Source organism: Ailuropoda melanoleuca, chromosome 8, assembly GCF_002007445.2.
Source record: "Ailuropoda melanoleuca isolate Jingjing chromosome 8, ASM200744v2, whole genome shotgun sequence".
Taxonomy (NCBI): domain Eukaryota; kingdom Metazoa; phylum Chordata; class Mammalia; order Carnivora; family Ursidae; genus Ailuropoda; species Ailuropoda melanoleuca.
In genome coordinates this window covers 103,776,112-103,784,690 of record NC_048225.1, presented here as the reverse complement: position 1 = coordinate 103,784,690, position 8,579 = coordinate 103,776,112, and the positions used below count along the sequence as shown (strand labels likewise).

The window sequence follows — 8,579 nt, the reverse complement described above, 5'->3', positions numbered from 1 at the left end:
TGAGGGGGAGAGAGGGACCCTCAGGCCTGAGTTTCCGGGCCCTTCGGGGAGGCGCTGCTCTCCTGGCTGGTACTTGTCTCTCGTGTTCAGCTCCCGACAGCGGCGGCTTTGATGTTGGGGAGCAATCGCAGCAGCAGGAAGCCCAGGGGACGCTGCCAAGCTGGGGTGGGGTAGGGTGGGGAGCCAAGGGGCTTGGCAACCTCCTGCGCTGTGAGAAGAGATTACCAAATATATGAGGTAGGTTAGTGCACACACCCTGGTTGGCTGAGGGGTGTGCTGTGTGAGGAATCTGCCATTGCTCCTGCTCCTTCAGGCCAACCTTCTCTGCCTCCGTCCTCACCCCCTTGCGGGGTCTTTGTGGCTTCCCTGTCCCAGTCCCACCAGCCACGCCTGGGATGGAATCTCCATTGTCTCCTGCCCTGATGTGTTTTTTTTTTCTCCCCCTCAATTCCCTTGGGGAATTTTGTACCCTGGGCTGGCTGGTCCCAGCATGGCACCAGATTCCTGAGCACACAGCTATCCGGGCTTCCAGAAGGGGGCCAACACTGGCCCTCCTCCTCTCTCCAAACTACCTGTCTGGGATGCGGCCAAGCAGATGTAAGCAATTTGCACTGAATTCCAGCCCTGTATCAGTTGCTAAATGAAAACTTACTCCCCTGCCGCACGGGGCCTTGGAAAGATACGGCGAGAGAAACGTTCCAGGGGGTGGCAAACCTGATCCCCAAATAATATTCCTCCTTCCCCAAGTCCAGCTGTGCATCCTACAGCAGAGAGGTTTTGAGGCTTCAGAACTGCATCTCCTCCAGAGCCTGGCAGTCCCATCTGGGGTTGTGTCCATGGAAAAATTAAGTAGAGGCACATTTTATAGTTCTGCCTGGCATCTAGCATCTGAGGAGATGGTGGCTGTGAGCCGGAGCCCTGGACTGAGGCTGTGGCTGCTTCTCCTTTGGCCTTTGGGTGAGCTCAAGGTTTGATTTCCATGGCTCTGAATTTACTGCTGAGTGTGCATGGGTATGTGTGTGTGTTTGAATTTGATCAAGCTCTCAGCCCTGGCCAGAAGGGAGCTTGTGCATTTTCCTGTGTCTGGACGCATCAGTGAGGGAGGCCCACGGTGTGCGGGGTTGAGGAAGGCTTAGTGAACCTGGGGCCTCAGGATTTTCTCTGGGGTGCTCCTATGGCATGGCCCAGTGACCTGAAATGCTTTTGGTCTTTGCCATGACCTAGTGGCCCTCTAGCAGACACCACACAGCTTTGTGGGCCTTGGGTCCCCTCTCATGCTCCTCACCACGCCTGGCCTGACGCTTTGCAGGTACCTCATGTGTACGGTCCTTCAGCTGGACAAGACCTGCCACAGCCAGCAGGGAGAAAAATGAGAGAACTGTGTTCCCTTTGAGGGGTTTGTGGCTGGCCGTAAACTTCAGGCTCCTCATGCTCCCACGATGTGAACTTGGACGTGATAATGCGGAGTAGTAGAGAAAATAGTGGGTGGATTTGGGGTCAGGAGGCTTGGCTTTGAGTCCCGGTGTGACTGACTTCTAGCTGTGTGAGCATGGACAACTTATGAACCTAGGACTTAGTTTGCATATCTGTAAAATGGCGGGAAAATACCGTTGGCTCACAAGATTGCTTTAAGGATGAAATACACTGCTTACCATGAACTGAGTAAAATCGTGTGTGTGAAAGCACTCTGGAAACTGCAGAGTACTATACCAGCGTGTGTTACTCACCCTGAGTTTCACCTTGGTAACAACAAGGGAGAGAGAGCTGGTGGGGGTTGGGAAAGGGGTGGGAGAAAGGGACGGAATAGAGAATGTTCTGGAACATAGGACAAGGGAAGTGTGATGTGCCAATACCAAGGTAGCTATTTCTTGGGTGACTTCTCTTTTTTGTGGGGTGTGTGTGTGTGTTACTTTTCTTTAAAATGAGTTGGTAGGATGGGAGCTAGGAGAGAAGGAGACACTGCTTAATGATATCTGTACGGAAGTGGGGAAACAAATACCCCCCAAAGGCGGGCTACTGTCCATAAACAGGGTAATGCTGAGCTGGCAAATAATATAATAGCTAACATTTACTGATGTCAGTCAGCTAGTAAATGACAGAGGAGGGATTTAAAGTAGGCTGTTTCACTCCAGACCCTGTGCTCATAACCTCAGTGCCACTGTAAGGATGATATCGGGTCTTGGGAGAACAGAAAGTGGTAGCAGAGTTACAGAATTCATTCATACTGGATTCTCTGACTTGAACACCCATGACAAGTCACCAGACCGGGACATTCCTTAGATAATAAAGTTCTCAAGGGCAGGGCCCCCCCCCATAACACATCCTTAATTCCCAGGTGTTTTGGGGGCGTCAAGGCACATGTATGTGAATTCCTTGGGTTCCTGCCTTACCGGCCTTCCTCTGCTTTCCCATTCATATCCCTACCTCAGTGTAAGGAGAAGACTGGGGGTAATCAAATCAAGTAATTTTGCTACCTTCTGGTCAACATTGATAGGTTTGGGACTTGGGGTCCTCTGGGAAATTAAGGCAAATCTTTTGTTTTAGTATTTCTATATCTGCTTTATTTTGTGTCTGTTTTATAAAATGAAACTTAGGAGACTGTTTTTCTTGCATATTCTATGACCACATAAGGCTTTAGAACCAGAGACGACTTTGGAGATCATTTCCCTGAGAAGTGACTCTGCCAAGGTCACACAGTGACTAGTGGCGTTGGGACTTTACCCTTGCCCCCTAGATCACAATATGACCAATGACAGGACCTATCTTTTGGCACTTCAGAATCGTGTGCAGACCCTGCCAGTGACTCCATTGTTGGGGAATTCTCTCAGAGCACGGGTGATGGAATTCACTCACCCCAAATTTCTATGTTGGCTAAAGACATGAAGGACACAGAAGACACTGTTTGTGCTTCGGGGCAGAGGCCCTCAAGGTCAGGAGAAGGAAGAGGAAAGAGGTTCTTAGTATTCCTGAGGCAGGACACAGAACCTGTGCCTGAAGGAGTCTAGCAATTCACTCCTTCCTCTTTTGGAATACTTCCTGTAGGAAGTCTCACCCAGCAGAGGCTCCGTAGTATTTCCAAGAGGAGCCAGAGATCATCTGCCTCTTCAGAAAATATTTTTCTTTCACCTACACTTTATCACTCCTGCCTCTATTTCTTCCTGAAAACACTGTTCAATTCTCTTCTTCCTACACCTTTCTCTCTCTCCAGCCAACCAACCCTCGTCGCTGTGAGATTGATCCCCTGGGCGGCCGTGCTTTCTTTCCTTCTTGGCATTTCTTCCTACCATGCTTTGTGTGTCCTAAGTCTCTGCTCCTGAGGCTCCTGTCCCAGAGTCTGGATTCTACTTCATCCCCTCTCCCTGTCTCCTCTCCGAATGGAGGTGGGTGTCAGGAATGAGAGCTGCTCTACTCAACATGGCTGGTTGCCCATGCCCCATGCCTGGCTAAGCCCGAGCCCACCAGGAATAAGCTTGTGTGGAGGCATCCTCTCCAGCCAAGTTCTTCTCTCTATCTTAGTGTAGTTGGTACCCTTGGCAGCAAACCAGAAGACATAGGGTGAGGAGAAAAGAGGAAAGAACTAAGAAGATTGCATTTTGAGGAAATGCTACAGTGTGCCTTGCTAGGAGGAAGAGATCCGTAGGAGCCTTTCTTGTCTCAGGTCTCAGAGGAATCCAGAACGCAGGTGAGTGTAATGATGGGGCTCTTCCACTGTTGAGACATCTCTGGAGAGCCTGTCTTTGCTGGAAGCAGAGCATCCGCCATGTTCCTGATACTCCATGCCATTCTGTCTCCCTAAGAGTGAATCAAGGAGGTTAAACTGATAAGGAGCACCATTAGAGTGTGTTTAATTCTGACCCAAAGAGGAGAGATTGTTTGCAAATTGGGTATTATGGGAAGCTGGGAGAACACATCTATATTATTCACCTCCAAAATATTAGGACCAGGATTTCACGTTTCTGCTCTAGACTCCGAGAAGGCAGAATTTTTTTTTTTAATAGAAAGGATAGATATAATTCCCTGACAAGAGACTTTGAAAGGTAGAGTGGTTCCAGAGGGTTGGCAAATCCTCTGAAGGGCAATTGTGATGACACGTTGCATATGGTTCCGGCACACAAGGCAAAGAGGGGCCACCTGAGCAAAAGGTGAAGTACCAAGAAAGGCAAGGGCGTGTGATGAACCATAGCCAGTAGCATGGAGGGTCTGTCCACTGGGAGCTTTTTCGTTTCTTTCTTTTCTCTTTTTCTTTTTAGGTTTTGTTCTTTTTTTCCTCCTTAGGTTTTTATTTTAATCCAGTTAGTTAACATACAGTATTATATTAGTTTCAGGTGTTGTCCACTGTAACCTTTCAGACGTTACTTTCACCTTCCCCTAACGTTGGAGGAAACCTGATGATGAAACTGTGTCTTCCCCCTTTATCAGTGGGAGAGCTGAGATTTCGATTAGGTTTGATTCAAACAAAGATGAAAAAACATGCCGAAGATAATTACAGAAGAACCGAAGTTTGAATCCGGGTCAGGATAACGTCCAGCACCCGTGTTTCTTCCTTTGGTGCTCCCCTGTAAGGGACCTCTGAGAGAAAAGTGTGGATGAGGCCCAAGTTCTGAATGAGATGGGGTTTCCCCAAGAGTCCGTTGACAACAGAAAGGGTTGTTCTCAAAGTTGTCTGTAGAAGAAGCTATGGTCACAAAGGGAGATAAGTCTTTCAGATAATGTTTAAAAAGAACTCATTCATTCATTCAACAGATGTTTTTGAGGGCTTACTGATGACTATCAGTGCTTTCAGTGATGAGGACAGAGAGCCTTCCAGAACTTATAGTCAAGTGGGGAATGCAGACAAGTAAATAGGCTGTGGGGTGAGTGTGTGGGTGGGGGTGTATGGGATGCTTTGGAAACTTGTAAGTGGGGCATGTGGAGTAGTCAGCCTTCCTGGAAGAAATTCAGCGTTAGCCAACATCAGAACGATGAGTAGAAATTGGGCTGGGGACAAAGTGAAAGGCAAAGCAGGTGAGGTGAAAGTAGTATTCTGGCCAGAGCCGCTGAAGGGGTTTGCATTTTATTGTTTATTCACGATGTACCTGATGTTCTCCTCAGTGCACAGGAGTGAAGAAAACACAGTCCCTGTCGTTCTGGAGTTTGTGTTCTGGGAGAACTTCGTTCGCTAAGAATAAATTAAATCAAGCTTCTTTATTTTGCTGGCAGGGATTCTGTACTGGTAGATCAGGGAATTCCTCATAGACAAACCCTGGCTGAACTTAGGGAAAGTTTGAAAACGACTCTTGGGATAGTCCTACAGGTAACACAGGGTAGAGGCAAAAGGTGAGTTCATTAATGGTTGGTTAATTCTTCCTCCAACAAAAAACATCTTCAGTGCCTCTGTTCCTTCATTCTTAACATTCATTGATTCATCAACTGAAAGGCGCTATAAATTCAGTATATAGTCAAGAGTATGTCTCTGGAGCCCGATTCTGTGGGTTCAAAGCCTGGCTCTCCCACGTACTGGCTGTTGGATCTTGGGGAAGTTACTTAATTTCTCTGTGCTTCTGTTTCCTCATTTGTAACGCGGGGAACATAATAGTACCAGGAGAAAAAAAGGCCGTAGTAAAAATGAAATGAGTTCATTAAGGAACTATCTAGAACACTGCCTGATACCTCGGAAGGGCTTAGTAAATGGTGGTTGTTACAATTTTGTTATAGGGATGCAAACTTAAATTCGGTATGGTCCGTGACCTTGAAGTAACCATATTGTACTCCAAAAACTGCAAGTGAATGGATGAATTGCACTGTGGAGTGCAGTAATCCTCTCAGCTCTCTGAGGCAGTTGCCACACAGCTGCTCCAGGAGCTGGTGTAATCGCAGGCAGCATTTCAGAGAAGTATAGAAGCCAGGACCATGGTGCTTAATATTTTGGGACCTCTAGACTCTGAGAGTCTAATAAATGCTATGGGGTATCAACCTGGAAAAATCAACTACAGCTTTGCCTTCCTCATTCAGAATCTCTGATCCTACAGCAGGGAGGTGTTAAATGTTCTCCTCTGGGTTGGCCCCACCACCTTCTGAAGACCGTGTTTAACAGCTGTGTCCCTGGTTGTAAAACACTGCTGAGCATTGTGGGGAAAGCAAAGATAAATAAGAGGTCATTTTTATTCTTAGATGAATGGGCTTATGTCTGTGAAAGTGTTTTGTAACTATAAATCACCTACATGGATAAAAATTATTTTTATTCTAGTCAGTAGTAGGCATAATGCAACAGAATATAAATGCTGTATATGTTTTGATATGTTCAAAAGAGAGCGAAAGTCACTTTCAGTCATAGGAGATGAGAGAAGGCTCAACTATAAGAGCAGGCACTTGTAGAGGGCAAGGCAGAGAATATTCCAGAAGGCAGTAGCATGACTGAAGATTTGTGAGAAAAGTCGTGGCCCTGGGGAGTGGTTAATAACCACCAACATTTGGGGGACATGCAGGGAACTGGGCTGGGACTCAGTGTGGCGAGTCTTGAATGTCTGATAACGAAGAGGAGAGACAAAAACCTTTTCCTCAGAAGGATGACGCGAACAGAGCCATTGCTGCAAGGTTGGCAGTGGAGCACAGATGCTTTAGGGGTCAGCGAGGAGACAGACCTTGTTAGAAGACTGTTTCACTTGTTCAGGTAAGAGAATGAATAATAATTTTTGGTGCCTAATATGTGCTTTCAATAGGTTATTTCACTTAAGGAAAGTAATCCAAAGCTTGGAAAGGAACGGACCAATTTCAGAGAGATTGGAACAGGAAGGCCAGGGGATTTCCTTCCGTGGAGGTAGACTGTTGTGGCTCAGTCTAAAAGGAGCACTGGAGTGGGAGTCTGGGACCTGCCTCTAGTTTCTAGTCCCATTTCTGCCACTGACTAGCTGTGTGACTCCAGACAAGTCATTTCTGCCCTCTGGTCATTGATGTTCTCTCTCTTTCTCTCTTACTTTTTAATGTTTTTTTTGAGTATAGGTGACACATGATGTGACATTAGTTTCAGGTGTACAGCATAGGGATTCAACTTTTCTATATGTTAGGCTGTGCTTACCACAAGTGTAGCTACCATCTGTCACCCACCACACAAGTACAATACCATTGCCTAGATTCCCTGGGCCCTCTACTCCCATGACTTACTCATTCTGTAACTGAAAGCCTATTATCTCCCATTCCTCTTCCCGCATTTGGACAATGGGTCGTTGGTCCTCATATCTGCAAAATGGTGGGTCATCTTTTGGTTTTTGCTTGTTTATTATTTGCTTGCTTTTGAGTGGCTTGGGAGGTGAAAAAGTGTTTTGGGGTGTCGGGGGAGAGTGCAGAATTGTATTGGGGTAATTAATCCCCAGTGTCCGCCTGCACTTTCGGTAAAATGGGATGTACCCGGGGCCCATTCTGTGGGATGGGAAAAACACTATGAATTTTGGCCTCAAACAAGTTTCAATTGAATTCCTGATTCTACCATCTACTAGTTGCGTGACCTTGGGTAAATTACGCAGTCCCCTTCCTGTTTTCTACTTCCCTCATCCATTAAATAAGGATATTAATATCCATGTGGGAGGATTGTTGTGAAGATTAAAGAAGACAATACCTGGCACGAAATTGCGGAGGGGAACAACAGATCTCCTTCTTTCCTTCTATTTCTGTGCTGCTCATATTCCCTCAGCCTCTACCCCCAGCCCTGCCCCCCTTCTCCTCTCTCCCTTTCACCCAAACAAAGTATGATGCCTCCACTCCAGTCATGACAGCGGACCTGTCCTGGGGGAACTAACTTGACAGACTGTAATGGTGTTTACATACTTCGGAGTGGTATTTCTGTAAGGTGCCTGTGGAATGTCAGCCCTGATAGCCTTGTACACACGGGCTACACTTTCCCAGCTACAAGCAATGTCAGCTAATCCCTACTGAGAATGGCCTCCGACATTGGACCCTGAGTGAGGATCACATGGGCAAGGCCCCATGAAGATGGGACTGGTGGGATGGGGGTGTGCCACCCTGTGCCAGGTCGGCAGCTGGTCCACCCCTCTGCCGGTGTAGACTGGGGCTCTGTCTTATGGACACCTCTGTCTCTCTTGGGACCTTCCTGGGCCGAGTGGGGCATAGTAGGTAGGAGAAAGGCATCAGACGCAATACCAAAAAGAATTGCCATGATTCCTTGCCCTACTCCCCCACTCCCTAGGTCACTTCCTGCTTAGAGAATAAGTCTTCTTGACCCCTCCGCACAGATGAAAATTGTTTCAGGGGCGCCTGGGTGGCACAGCGGTTGGGCGTCTGCCTTCGGCTCAGGGCGTGATCCCGGCGTTATAGGATCGAGCCCCACGTCAGGCTCCTCTACTGTGAGCCTGCTTCTTCCTCTCCCACTACCCCTGCTTGTGTTCCCTCTCTCGCTGGCTGTCTCTATCTCTGTCGAATAAATAAATAAAATCTTAAAAAAAAAAAAAAAAAAAGAAAATTGTTTCAATGCCATCTAAGGCAGATGTGCTGTTTTTGTGCCCCAGACACCAGGGTCACCATTTCCATCTGTTGTGTCACACAGCATCAGAGTGTTAAGGAGACATGAAGGGTAGAATTGAGGAGAA

At 47.2% G+C, this 8,579-nt stretch overlaps 1 protein-coding gene across 1 annotated transcript in view; it reads left to right on the top strand.

The window, feature by feature from the left end:
• Positions 1-660: 660 nt before the first annotated feature.
• Positions 661-8,579, top strand: part of PIK3C2B (phosphatidylinositol-4-phosphate 3-kinase catalytic subunit type 2 beta) — a 61,607-nt gene continuing 53,688 nt past the window's right edge. The window contains exon 1 of the mRNA XM_034667662.1: positions 661-6,649. The gene's annotated coding sequence lies outside the window, so the exon portion shown is untranslated. The remainder of the gene's footprint in view (positions 6,650-8,579) is intronic.